At 55.7% G+C, this 14224-nt stretch overlaps 1 long non-coding RNA gene across 1 annotated transcript; it reads right to left on the bottom strand.

Moving 5' to 3' along the window:
• Positions 1–272: 272 nt before the first annotated feature.
• Positions 273–1197, bottom strand: LOC118175507. The gene is made up of 2 exons (XR_004754999.1): positions 1127–1197; positions 273–993 (listed from the first exon to the last, which is right to left on the bottom strand). It is a non-coding gene; the product is annotated as an uncharacterized LOC118175507 (long non-coding RNA).
• Between the last annotated feature and the right edge of the window lie 13027 nt (positions 1198–14224).

Raw genomic sequence — 14224 nt, 5'->3', positions numbered from 1 at the left:
GCCCAGCCCAGCCCAGCCCAGCTCGCTAATGAACTTTAATGCATGCTGGCAAGGAGTCAAGGGATGAGCTCTGACTAAGTTTACAGCACATTTTCCCTTCTGACAGATTACTGCTTCATTTGTAAAAGGAGAACTTCTCATTAAGTACATTTCTGACATTTTGTTGAGGGGGGGGAAAAAAAAAACCCTCGTGTTGCCAAGCGTGCTGGAGTGCGAGTGGGGCTGGGCCTTCACAGGTTTGGGCGCTGCTTTATTTTAGCTTTCTTTTTCCTGTGCTTTGGCACCAAAGTCCCTTTTCGTAATTACTCGTCTCCGAGCACAATCGCTGCGGGTGGGAGGCCCTTTTAAAACGGAGCCCAGCTGAAAAACCAGCAGGACTTGGTGGTGGAGAAGCAGCAGCTTTGCGCCCCGGCACTGCTCAGATTACAACGCTAAGCCAAGAAGGGCTGATTAAAGTGGATTTTCCAAGCAGAATCAAGTCTAACTGCTATTATCGCTGCGCTCAGCGCTGCTGAGGCTCTGGCCAGGCTTGGGGCTGGCTGTGCCTTCGGTGGCTCTGCGCTGGGGACCCGGATCCGTCCCACAGCCCCAGACCTGTGGGCCCGGCTGGCACCGCACAAAGCCCTGCCCTTGCCAGGCTCTTTGTGAGCCGTCTTAATGGTTATGACAGAGCAAAGACTAATTTTGGTGTTAATTATGCAAATTGGTCTTGATGGGAAGCTCCGGAGTGAGATTGTTCCCTCCCAATCTACCTCATAAAATAGGGATTTCCACGTCCAGGCATGAGCAGCTCTTGCTGGGCCCCTGGAGGCTCCTCTAAAGGCATTTTTTTTTTTTTTTTCTCCCAGGGAGGGGAACAGCCCTTTTGGAAAATCCTTCTTCTTGCACAAACGCGAGTCTTTCTGTCCCTCGGGCTTCTTTCAAGAGAGAAGATGCTGAGCAAGGCTGTTATCATAAGCTCCGAGGACATTTTCATTGATCCATATCATACTTCTGGAGAGAGAGAGTATGAAGAAGCATTGGATGATGCTAGAGATGTATTTTAATTGCGAAAAATATTGCAAGTGCTTCCAATAAAAAAAGCATTTCACTTATTTTCCCTCGGAAAACACTTTTTTCTCATTACCCCAAGTGCTGAAATTGTGCGTTCCTGTACCAGCAGTGTGGCTGGGGGCGCCCCGCTCCCCTCGCTGCTCCCTGCCCCATCTGCCTCCCAGGGCTGGGCCAAAACCCAGCCAGCAGCAGCTCAAACCTTCCTCCTCCTCCTCCTCCTCTTCCTCCCCTGTCCTGTGCCTCTGCTGACTTGTTTCAGGGAAGGAGTCTTGCAGACGGAGACAGCCCCACTGACTTTAGGGCTGAGTGCCACAGGCTCCTGGAATAACCTGCTTGAAGCCAAGGATTTCCAAACCCGGCCACCCCCCCCACCTGCTGGCACGGGGCTGTCGTGGCAGAGATGGGGCGGGGGGGGGGAGGCATGAAAAGGAGCCGCTCGCTCCCCGGGCAGAAACACAAGGACTGGTAATGGAAATCTGCTGCACCCCACGGCAGGCTGAGTGGGCCCGAGCAAGTGGTTTTATTTTATTTTTTATTTTTTAATTTATTATTTTCTTTTTCTTTTCAGCTAGGAGGGCTGCAGCTCCGCACACGGTGGCCAGGCTCCCAGCAGATGGTCCCCCGGTTTCCATGCACTTGCCGGGATGGTGGGAGAAGCTATTCTGAAAGGCTGCTGCGACATTCGCAGCACAGATCTGCCAAATGGTGTCTGGAGGAGATGGGGAGAGCACGTTGCGTTGCTGCCTGAATTGGTGCAGAGATCCATCTGATGCTGTGCTTTGTGGCAGGGCGAGAAGAAGCCTTCGGCTGCCTGTGGCCAGCGTCCCGCTGAGCCCCCCGATGAGCTGCAGAGGGGCCGAACCCTTGAGTTCACACTGATTCACACTGATGTCCCGTGCCGTCGGGATGCTCGCCCTTCCTAAACACCCGGCTGTTCACGGCAGTGCCGTTCCTCAAAGGAATGCAGCTGAGGGTCCTCCCCGTGTCTCCCAGGGCTTCCCTCTGCGCTCACCCTCAGGGGTGCCCCGTCCCAGGCACAGCTGAAGGTCCCATGGGGCCATGTAGATCCATTGTCCTGCTGCTTTTGGGGCAGAAAGCAAAGCAAAATAAAATAGAACAAATCCCCTCACCAGAAAGAGCACGGTCCAGGTCAGGTTTATGCAGGATTTACCTTCATCCTTTTTCCACTGCTTTTATTTCAGGGTCATTTCCCTTTCACAAGTCGCCCACCCGGGGCACTGGAGCAGAAGCATCACGATGATCCTCCTTCCTTTTTGCTCCTCGTTAGCTCTTTCATTTGCTTCAGCTGAATCTTGAGGAAGGGTGATTTTTCCACGTCAGCTGCATCCGTGAGACCTCCCCAACCCAGGCAGGTGCTGTGCGGGGCAGGAGGATGCTGGGGACCGGGGGGGGGGGTCCTGGCTGGGACCCGCTCCCTGCTGCCATCCTGCCCACAAACAGACGTGGCTGGGGCATTGGAAGCCCTGCCCGGGGGCAGGGTGACAGCAGGAGGCTCCCCGCGGAGCAGAGGGACGCGGTGCCGAGGTGTTCCCACCCGCCGTGCGCCTCGGCGCCTTCGTCTCGACAGCCGGGAGGCGTCAACCTTTGGCTCCCAGGCGAGGAAGCTCGCTCCGTTCGTATAAACAGCCAGGGAAAATTAACGCCCACGAGGACGACATTCATACCTACAAATTATCTCCTCCGCGGAGCAGCAATTAAGCGTGTCTCTCCTGTGACAGCAGCAGAACCGAAAACCCAGGCAGCTCCCACCTGCTGTGTGCCCACCGTCCCCATGCTGTGTGCCACCCCCTGCACCCCAACTGCCCCATCCTAACCCATGGTGGGGGGCAGGATCGGTGCTTCCAACCCCCCCCCCCCCCAGCCACCCACACCGTGTTACGGGCAGCCGTGTGTGCCTCAGGGTGCTGCCTGGAGGCATCTCTGATTCCCCTGGGGGTTCCCTGCCCCAGGAGCTGGTGGCAGCAGGGCCTTGGGGTGCCCTGGCTCAGCCCTGGGGGGGGGGGGGATGCAGGGATTGGGGATTTGGGTCCAAACTCCAGCGCTCCGTGCAGGGCTCTATGAAGAAATAATTAGCTCTCTGTTTTTCACCAGGAGCTTCTCCCCTCCCGTGCCCTCTTGTGCCGCGATGATGTGTCATCCCTAGAAGCCGCAGGATCATTTCCATAAGATAAAAATAATATATATAAAAAAAAGCTTCTATTCATCATCGGGCTTTGTGCTAATAGCCTGTGCTCTTTAAAGAGGGAGCGTGGCCAGGGCTGTTCCTGCTTCCATCTTGCAGAATAAAGGATCTCTTTGCGCTGCAGTAATAACCTCTTTCATCTGATGCCCTCAAAGTGCTTTTGGACATAAATTAATTAAGCCTCACAACACCCTGTTGAGTTCAAGCTCACTCGAGGGTTTTCATCATGCGTTCAAACAATCCATTGCATCTTTGCATCGCCGGTTTTCGGCAGCCCAAGGGTCACGTCCAGCTGGGGTGGGAGTGGGCGCCCGCTCAATTATTTCTCACGTGTCGCCTGCTCCTGCCAGAGCCCGGGCTGCCCTCGGGGTTAATGGTCCTTTCACACAGCCTCATCAAAAAGCATCTCGAAGCTGCACGGACACCCGCGGCACAGCTGGGCAGCCTTACCCGAGCCTCTCAGCAAAACCTGAAATATCCCCGTGCGTGGGACTTGTTTCATATTTCGGCATTTTGGGGATTTGTGACCCGCACGGAGCCCCCTTGGCATCGCCGAGGCTGCCTCCTGCCCCATGCAGGATGGGGTCCTGCCTGCCCAGGGCGAGGAGCTGAGCACCTGTGGGGCCTTTGGCTCCTTTCTACTTATAAGCTTGTGGGTGTAGGCATGTCATCGAGCACTTACAGCTCCTCGTTATGCTGGTTATTATCAGAGGTAATAAAGCAGCGGGGGCAGAAGGGCCACAGCCTCCTGCAAAGGACTTGGCTGCCCGAGAGGCACGGCAGGACAGGGACTGTGGCCAGGCCTGGCACTCAGAGAGGCTCCTTCTGGCCCCACTCATCCCACTTCAGGTCCCCAGCCCCGAGGTGCCTCTACAGGGCAGGGCAGGAGCTGAAACGAGCCCCTGAGGCTGGACCTGGAGGATTTTTTTCTGCCCGTGCCCTGTGCCTGGTGGGCTTGGTGTCCTTCTCTGCTGCAGGGTCCTGCGAGAGGGGACGGGGGGCACGGAGCTGCCTGCGCGAGACTGCGGTGCTGGGGAGCCGGCGTGCCTCATCAGCTGCATCAGGTTCCTAATTATATCCCTTTAATGAGCACCCTCACGGCTGTCAGGGGTTCCTCTGGGGCTAAGCAGCGATCTGGGCTTTTCTAATTACTTCTGACTGGTAATTTTTTGTGCCCACACCAATCCTCCATTGTTCCCCTTCCTCGCTCGATGCAAAAGGCTCATTACTGGGAAACGCATCTTGCCCTCCGTCCTCCTCCTAGCACAAGCTGTTCGTCCCTGCTTTTTTTTTCCCCCATATCTAACAGAAGTTACACGTGCAGGCACCGAGCAGGTGCCGGCATCACCAGCACAGGGCACCGAGGGCTCCGATTCTGCCACCGCGCTGCTGTCCCCATCCTCCCCGTGCTCAGGGCAGCCAGCCCGTGGGCAGGCTTGGCTCCAGAGAACCTCAGCGAGGTTTTCATTCTAATTTTGGCTTTTGCTGGCCAGCCCCGTTGGGGCAGGGAGGGGGCCCTGAAGGACCCATGAAAGCGGAGGCGCTTCAGAGGGACGAGGAGAGGAGGACACGTGCTGGGAGTTACAGCCCCGGCTCTTAGCACCACCCCAGCTGCCTTTGAAAGCCAACTGGGAATCCGTTTGATCTCCAACCAAGTCCTCGTTGTCTTTGTGATCGTGATGAAACCTCCCCTGCCTGGAGCCTTTGTGGGGCTGGAGCCTGGGGAAACCTCCACGGACAGATCCTTGGAGAGGTGCAGGAGTGCTGCTGGCTTTGGGCTCCCTCCTGCACCGAGGGGACAATTGTGCCTGCTCCAGGTGCCACCAGCATCGAGCTGAGCTCTGCCCCGAGCCCCACGGGTGGTGACAGCCCCCAGCAGGACCGGGGATGCTGCTGGGTGCAGGGATGGAGGTGCTGGGGCTGCACCCTACACGCTCTCCCCGCCGCCCTTCGATGCTTTCACCATTTTTTCCCCTTGCAAAAGGTTTTTCAGGAGCGGATCTTGGGCCTTGAAGTGACAAGTAATTGAAGGTGGTAATTAATGGCACCGCCGAGTGCTGTGTAAAAAAAAAAAAAAAAAAAAAAGGGAAACTAAAGGAAAAGTGCCACTTGCAATTTTGCGATTTAATTAGGTTTGCTTCTTTTCATAGAGAGGAGCGAGGCAGGCAAACCCCGCAGGCACGGGACTTTCTGGTGCGGCTAAAAATACGAGGGAGGTGGCAGAGGGCTCTGCAGTCATGTTTTCCCGAGGAAAACTGCACAACTGCCACGCATTAAAAGGCAGAAATTAGCAGAAGGCCCTTTTCATTTTAAATTTTATTTTTTTTCCCTGAGAACAGAAAAGCTTCTTGAAGCAGAAACTTTCAATAATTAAAAAAGGAGAAAAGAAAAATAATAACGCTTGGTAGAGAAAATATACGAAAACAGCTTGGTGCTGCTCTGAGATGCCATCTGCGGCCACCACGCTGCCACCACGCTGAGCCCCCCCAGCAGTGCCTGGGCTGGCTGGGGCCAGACGTGGCCTGGGAGCCCCAGAACAGGTCATTTTTTGTAGGGTCGAGCCTGGATGGGAGGCGAAAGGGGAGCTTTGGTGGCTGCAGCTTGAACGGGAGTGTTCTCGCTTGTGTAGGTTCCATAAATCTTCCCCCCGGATGAGGGAGCGCGCACATAAATATGTAGATTCAGGCTCCAGCCCTCATGACTTATTCACCAGCAGCATCATATTGTTTCTAACTTCGGCGCAGTTCCTGGAAACTGAGCGTTCTTCAAATTAAAAAAAGATATATGGCCTTGCCGGAGCAGCCCTAATGCTCTCCCGAAAATGCTCAGTTTGCCGAGCAGGGGCTGGCGCGGCCGTGGCCCTGCAGGGATCCTGGGGTGCTCGGGGCGGCCACCCCTGTCCGTCCAGCACCGTCCCTGGCACAGCTCTGCCCTGACCCCCTACTGCAAGTAAATGGTGGAAATCTTCTCCCGGGGGCTTTTCTCTCATCTCTCTGCTTGTCTTGTGCTTGTGCTGCCACCACGGGCTTGTTTATGCTCTTCAAGCCCCACCTGCTTGTGCCTAAATGAGCTCCCCGCACATTAGGATTTGGGATCAGGACCCGAAGCCGGGTCACAACAGCACCTGGCCACAAACAAGGCAGTTTCCCCGTGAAGGACGGGCGAGTAGCCCGGTTTGGGGCCGTTTCCTGGTAAATGAGCAGCTCTGAGAAGGCTTAACTACAGCGATTGTTGCACATCCCCGAATACCGCGCTTAATAGACTCCATCAAGTCAAAATTGTCCTAAATGGTTCGGAGCGAGGAGCGGCTGAGGTAGTAACAATGTGGACATGCCATTTGCAGGGAAATTATGGCTCGTCGAGATTCATCGCCGAGCTCCAATTGCTGTTAATAAATCCTGCTTTTGCTGGTGCAAGGGAAATTGGTTTTCACTGGGGCTGGAGGGATGCGAGCCGAACGTTCTGGGTGTCATCTCCTACGCTGCAGGAAAATGAGCTCCTCTTATCCTCACCCAGCCAGGGGGGCGGCGAGGCCAGCTCTGTCCCTGTGAGGCTGCCGGGCCAGGGAGGGGAAAGGCGATGGCTTAAATCCTTCCATTTTTTTTGGTCCTGGAATCACGCTGACACCCTGTTTTCAACGTGTTTTAAACTCCTCTCCATTCCTAAAAGCTCCCCCTGAAAACGCCCCTGTACACAGCCCAGCCGGGCTCCCACCCATCTCCCTCCTGCTGCCTCTTTGCTGCCTCCCCCAGCAGCAAGGCACCATCCACTTGTTGTGAGACACACACACAGAAAGGAGCCAGCCTCTTATTTATTTGCTGTAGTTGGGTTTTCCTTGCCTAACCTGCGTGCCTTGCGTGTTCGGAGCAGCGGGCGCTGTGGGAAGTGCTGCGATTTGATTTGGGAATCCTTCTGCCCGGAGGAGCTGCCGGGAAGGAGAGCGGAGATCTCTGGCACCGATAAATCATGGCTCGTTGGGAATTTCACAGCTCTGCACACAGCTTCTGGTGCGGTGGGGTGGACGTGGGCATCCCTCACCCCTGGCCCGTCTGCAGCGGGCCCCGTGCACAGAGATGCCTGAGATGGGGAATTAATATTTATTTAGCTTGTTTGCTTAAGAGGCACACATTTGCCTGGTGTATTCTTGGCAAATCGAGGACATTAATTACCGGGTACCAGAGCACTGGAGTGCCTGTAATCCACTCCACACCTCGGCAAGTCCCTGCTCTCATATCTGCTAATCCAATATTTGGAAGACAGCCTGCAACAAGAGCATCGCAAAGGAGCTTGAGGTGGTGTTTCTGGGCAGCCTGCAGGGATGCCCCGGCCCAGGAGGCTCAGTCCTAGCCCCCTGCTTGTACCAGGGGCTGGGGGCTCCCAGCACCCACTGGCATCTCCCCTCCCCAGTGTCACTGACGGGGAGGTGGCTGGAAAATGTCAGAGCCCAGAAAAAGCCACATTTCCCCTCCCATCCCCACCTCGCGGAGATTAAACCAGAGATTGAGCCGCTTTGGAGAGCCGAGCAGCCCTCTCCACAGCTGCTGGAATAGCAATGACCAGGAGAGATAATTAGTTGAGCGTCTCCAACCCTGAGAATTAATTGAACCTCTCCAACCCTGATAATTAAATGAGCCCGTCCAACCCCAATAATTAACTGAGTTCCTCCAAACCCTGCAGAGGAGGGGGCTGCCCCAAAGGGTCTTTGCTTAGGGGGTTTGGGAGGACCCAGCAATCCCTTGGCCATTTTTTTCCCAGCTCTGCCCACCCTGGGCCCCCCCCCAAACCATCAAACACCCCCCAAAATCACCGCAGGTTTGGGAGTGGAGCAGCAGCATCCCTTGTGAGAGCCTCAGCAAGGTGCTCAGGGGATGGCGGGGGAGTTTTTCTCCCTGCTTATTCCCGTCTAACAAGAACTGGCAGCTTTTTTATTTTCTGCTCTCCCAGGCTTTTCCAGCTCTGCCATCCCCCCTCGCCCTGCAAGGGCTTTCAGCAGGTTTCTTAAGTTTTATTGCTTTGATCCCGTAATGTGCCGTTATGCAATGAGACAAGCTCTTTCCCGTCACTTCCCTGGCTTCAGCCAGGCCTTTTGCTGTAACAGGCACAGCCCTGGCTTGAAATATTAACGAGTTTTACCTTAATTACCTTTTGTGCTTCTCAGGGCTCTCTTCATTCCCCTCCTCGCTCTGTTTAATAGCAGCGATGAGTGGAGCCCGCACGGTGTGGGACCATCCTCAGAGGGACAGCAGCCCTTGTGCCTGGGCACATCTTACTTTCGGTTATTTTTCTCCTTAAGGTAAAACATTTTCCCTCTGAAATTCGGTAGGTAAGAAGAACGGAGTGCCTTACGTCTTCCCAGCATTTCAGGCAAACGGGCTTCTTTCCGAAGATGAGCCATGGGGTACACCGACCTGTGCTGCCCAGACACGGCCTCTCCATCCCTTGGGAAACCTCTGCCCTTTCTCCACAGCCTCCTGGTCCCCTGTGGCTGCCCCACGCAGAGGACAGTGCTCTCGGCACACGCAGAGAATAAATCCTGCTCCCCACCCCAGGCTGACCCGGGCATGGGGGAAGGACGGAGCCTTCGGCCTCTGTCTGATTTCCTCCCCCACATTTTAAACATTCACCCATTCATCCCAGCCTCCTGTGACAGCCCAGACGTGGCACAGGCAGCCTGGCTCTGCCCAGGCAGCTGACCAAGACCTGTGGCAGTGCTGCCAGCCCGTGCAGAGCCACCGGTGCCACCAGGACACCGTCCCATGGGCACGCGTCCCCCCTCGCTTGCTGGTGGCTCTGCCTCCTGAGCCCACAGGCAGACCCGAAGGTCTGTACAAGCCCTGGAGAGGAGGAGAGGTTTTACATCCTGAGCCCTGGCCCGAATCTTTCTCCCCATCCATCAAATCTCCGTGTTATTCCCCAAAGCTGCTCCTGCAGCGGCTCAGCCTCAGACGGGGCCGCAGCACGTCGGGCAGGGCAGCGGGGAGACGGGCTGTGATGATGTTATTAACGCCGCAGACAGCTGCGAACCCAAACCAGCCGCTTTCAAAATGGTTTATTTTTCCCCTACAACTTGATCATCTCTGCTCAGATCCGCGGCTGCTCTAATGAGCTGTCTCACACGGCCGAGCGGTCGGGGAAAAAATGGGGAAGCAGGAAATTGGTGTGAAACTGCGGGGAGCACGGGGCTGGTGGCCCGACCCCCTGCCTGGCATGCTGGTACCCCTGCAGACCCCCCAGGCCCTCCCCCTGGGGACCTTTCTTGCTTCAGCAGATGTTTTCTAGGTAGAAAAGTGATGGGTGAAATTCCCTGTATCCCGCCAGCGCAATGCGCTGCCACATCAGCACCAATAAACAATGAATATTTCTGTGGGGGAGTCATTTCTTAATGAACCGCCTGCTTTTTCTGCTGCCACAATTTGCCTGCCCCTTCATTTCTGGGTGGTGGGGGGGGCTGCGAACGTGGCCCCAGGTTATCCCTGGAGCTCCTGGGCTGAGGAGACGCTTCTGCCTGAGATGCTGAGATGGGGACAGGGCTGGGCAGAGCCCCCCCCTGCTCTGAGGGATGGCTCCCCACATGGGCCGGACCCCCCCGGGGGTTTTTGGGGGTGTTTTTTGGGGGCCTCGCCCCCCCCCCCCCCCCCCCCCCCGCTGCTCTTTCTGCCCCCTCTCCCCACGCTCTGGCAGCCTCTGGTGCTGCAGGCGCTGGGAGCAGCTGCCACTGTCTCAGGCTGTTTTAACTCAAAAAAAAAATGCAGAGATCAATACGTTCAGCAATAGATTTTCCCCTCTCTCTGTTCCTTACACGACTTCCTCGGTAAGAGCTTCTGTTGGGGCGATGTAAACCTGCTCAGGAACAAGCAGCTCCGAGAGCAACAAACGGCTGCGCTCGCAGGGACCGAGGCTGCCGGCGGAGAGAGCAGAGCAGAAGAAACCCCAACGCCCCGAATCCTCGGCAGGAGGAGGATCACGGTGATGCACAGCCCCGCAATCAGGCCACTGGGACACGTGCGTGAATCAGGCATTCCCCTGCAGATCCCGGGGGATAAAGCCCCGAAGGCCCAGGGGTAAAACCAGGAGGGACCCCTCACCTGCCAGGCTTAATTTTCGCCAGCAGCTCCACGGAGGAAAGGAGATCAGGGCCACACATGCCCGGGGCAGCGGGGACGTGTCCCTTGGTTGGGATGCTCCGAGCAGCTGGTGCAGGGTCCGGCTGGTCCCAGAGGCAGCGTCGTGCTCCCTGGTCAGGCTCTGCTCTGCCAGGGCTGGGGACATGGTGACAGCCACCGGGTCTTTTTTCCTGCAGCTCTCCCGCTTGGGAGCATCTTTTTTTCCCTGGCAAGTTTTGCTGTGAATGAATGGGCAGCATCTGAGAGCGCGCTGTCTGCGTGGTTCATTAATTACTCAAGTTATAGGGCTATCACAGCCAAGAAATTGCATTATTAAAAAGAAACCTCTGCAGACGCTTCAAATGCGTCAACCTATTCAATAGCTGACACTGGGTCATAATTAAAAGTAAAAAGTGTGGGCCAGAAGGGGACAAAAAAAGGGCAGATTTCCTGAATATGGCTAATGGAAACATTATTAACATTAGGAAATTGCGTACGAGAAATCACTGGCTCCTGGCCCAATTTAAATATGCATAAGGCTCCTGACGGATGCCTATGGTGATTAATAAAATTAACAAAACAAAAAATCCTAAATTAAATTCATCAAGCCGCCTTTAATATCTGTGGGAGGCTCCTTTTCTCCTCCCATCGTAGCTGGCAGAAGGGGGCCGAAGCCCCCCGACGTGCCGGGCTCCAGGTGAGGCTTTCCCTGCGCTTTCCTCGGCTCGAGGCTCGCCGGCTTGTCGCCACTTTGCTTCTCTTTCCCTTTTTTGCATTTTTACACTCGTTCTTTACGAATGTCGCCGTGAATCAATCTGTCGTCGGGCCTATTCTCCACCTAATATTTCTAAATAATTTATTACCGGCGGTTTTATCCTCGTGGGAGCTCCCTCCACATTAAGGCCTGTTGTCGAGTCAGGTCATGTCCCGGGCTGGAAGCACTTCCAGACCTTTGATTTGTTTGTGTTTTATGTTTTTGTTGGGAGAGCAGTAAAAGATATGAATTTCCCCCCCCCTCGAAATTGATTTATTTCGGTTGTTTCCTTTATTCTCTCCAATTGAACCATAACTTTCTGGCTGCTCTTGCCTCCCTCGGCAGCAGCCCTGCTCCATATGGATGCCAGGGGATGTAGCGGGATGCAAATACGGAGCAGAGCCCGGCTGCTGGGAGCTGCTGGGGACCACGCTCGGTGTCCCTCATCTCCTGCCCTGCTGGGGGGGTCTGGGATGTCCTCACCCCCATGCACAGCCTGTTTCCCCCATCCCTGGTGCTTCCCAGGGAGAACAGCCCAGCGGTGACCCTCCTTGTCTGGCTTGTTGGGGTACATTTCAACCCAAATCTGGCCTCAAAAACTTCAAAAAGCTGCCAGGAGCCCAAAAGCTGAACTCCCAAGGATGATGGGTGGGCTTTCACAAAGAGACTTTTGTTTCTTTGTTTGTTTTTGTGGATTTTTTTGGATAAACCCATCACTGCCACTGCTGTGGGCGGGTGACCCCAAGGCAGGACCTCGGTGTCTCCACAGGGCACCCACGAGTTACACAGCATCGTTTCCAAAGGGTTCTGTGATGCCTGGTTAAAACCTGCCATGGAGAATCACATTAATCAGCAATTTCACCCTCTCCCTACGAGGAATTAAACTGTGCGTGTTCTTGGTCTTGTTCACCTTACCACTTTGGATCCTGCATGCTCTGGGCAGGGCAGCACCCCGTGTGCATCCCCGGCCGGGCAGGGGGAACCACGATGTGTCCCCTGCCAGCCCCTGACCTGCAGTAATTCACATGGCCTCCAAAGTGACATAAGAGAGAGAATTTACCCCAAAGAAAAGCAGAACCGAAGCGTGGGGCTGGTCAGTGCCAGGCAGAGCCCAGGTGCCTCCCAGCACTGCGGCTGCCAGCCGGAGAAGCGGCTCGTGGATGAGGAGTGGGCACAGAACGGGCATGGTGGCACCGGCAGGGGACACCACGCCGTCCTGGCTTCGTCACACGCTCTGTCACACTGGTGACGGGCTGGGCTGGCGGGGACACCGCAGGGAGGGCGAGATTCCAAAGCATCCAGAAAACTCAGGAAAATTTCCACCAGCGGGGCAGCAGAGCTGCTGCGGAGCTGCAATGCTCCGGTGACACCTCCGCGCCCCAGAGGTGGGTGCACCGAGCACGCGGCTTAAACCTGAAGCAGGGGCAGCTAGCTGGAGATTTCCATATAAAATATTGAGATCCTCAGCCCGTCAAAGTGGAAGGCAGAGCCGAGGCGGCTTCTGAATAAATCATTGGAGCTAACACATGTGCTTGCCCGCAGTGACGTCTTGGAGGGGAGAGTGCATGCGTGCGTGGGGATTGGGAAAGAGGCAGAATAAAATGCAATAAAACAAAATACAGGGCACTTGTTCCCCTAAGAGCTTTTGTTCGGGAAATAATTAGCTCATCTCAGCCTCCTATAATGTGTCAGCCTAAATCTGTTCCCTCATTTGTCTCTCATCAGCTCCCCATCCATCGTCCTCCTTCGCTGCGTAAAAGGAGCGTGCCTTGGCAAGGAGCGGTACGTGGTTAAAATTTCATGGTCTCTGTGTAACTGGTGGCCAGTCTGGGAAAACGCCGAGGTCCTGGGTCCGTGGTGCTGCCCAGAACCGGGCGAGTGCTGGCAGAGACACGGCCATAAACAACAGGCGGAGAGCAATGCGCATGCAACGCTCGGTTCAAGGGATGCTCTAAAATTCAATCGTCTGCCAGGTGAACCTTAAAACCCATTCCTATTAAGTGTTTGATTGCTTCCCGGCACATCGCAGAGGCAGGCAGTTGTGGCAGAAGCGAATTTTTAATTGCAGAGAGGAGCAGGCTGCTTGGCGTGCTGATGTGCATCAGCATTTTGCATAGGAGTGAGAGCTGGGGAAAAGCTGCTCTCGGCTGGGGGGGGGTCTGGGCTTCTCCCCCTCTCCCTGCAGAGGCCGTTGGCACTTCCCAGGGCTGCTGCAGGGCTCGGGGGAGCGATGGGGAGCCCTGAGACCCCTGCCCCGTGCTGCACACTAAAGGCATAAAAGGGTCATTCTGATCAAGCAGATCCCAGAGCCTCCCCAGCACCCTCCCTTGCGGTCCTTTCACAGCCCAACACAGGAGGCACAGGGACCTGGCTTGGACCCGGTGCAGCCACATCCTTCGGCAAAGGCTCCCCCTGCCCAATTTTCCCTGAAGCCTCCAGTGTAAAGAAAAGAGGGAGGCTGAAACCCTAAAAAGCTTCTGAGCCCTCCGAATGCCTGCGATGCAGAGGCAGGGAAGGCAGAAGCAGACATGGGGACCAGAGGGTGGTACTGAGCTGGAGAAGGGACGGCAATCCCGGTGACACGGAGCTGTGCCCGCGTTAGGAATCAAATATTTCCCAGGGCGTTAGTTCGTGTCTAATTAACAGCTTCTGAGATCCACAGAGGAGCAGCTTCAGCTGGTTCCCGGCCCTCCCTGGAAACGATGTTTTCCAAAATTTCTAGCATCTTCCTCAGCAGACGTCTCTGGAGTTAAATCCTCAGGACAGACTTTGGCTCTTAAAAAATGCATGGCAAGCACATCATCCCCTGCACCATCACACGAAACTAGGGCAGGCACGGCGTGTCCCCCCCCCCTCCTACCCGCGGGGAGCACCGGGCTCCTGGGGCTGCCTTAGGAGCAAGCCCTGGGTCCTGTGCCGTGGATGCCCACCTCAAATCCAGCTCCCCTGTTTCCACCTGCCCCCTTTTGTTCTCCTCTCCAGAGCTGTCCCGGTGCCGTGATGGCCTCGTGGGGCTCCGCGCTGCCCTGGGACATGGCCACAGCTCCTCACGGAGCCCAGGTCTGCTCTGCTGGCACACCCCGTGCGCAATTAGGTCTGATTGCTGCAATT

This window comes from Oxyura jamaicensis, chromosome 17 (assembly GCF_011077185.1).
Source record: "Oxyura jamaicensis isolate SHBP4307 breed ruddy duck chromosome 17, BPBGC_Ojam_1.0, whole genome shotgun sequence".
In the NCBI taxonomy this organism is placed as follows: Eukaryota; Metazoa; Chordata; class Aves; order Anseriformes; family Anatidae; genus Oxyura; species Oxyura jamaicensis.
The sequence above is the reverse complement of the archived record's forward strand: the minus strand, read 5'-3'. Positions and strand labels throughout refer to the sequence as shown.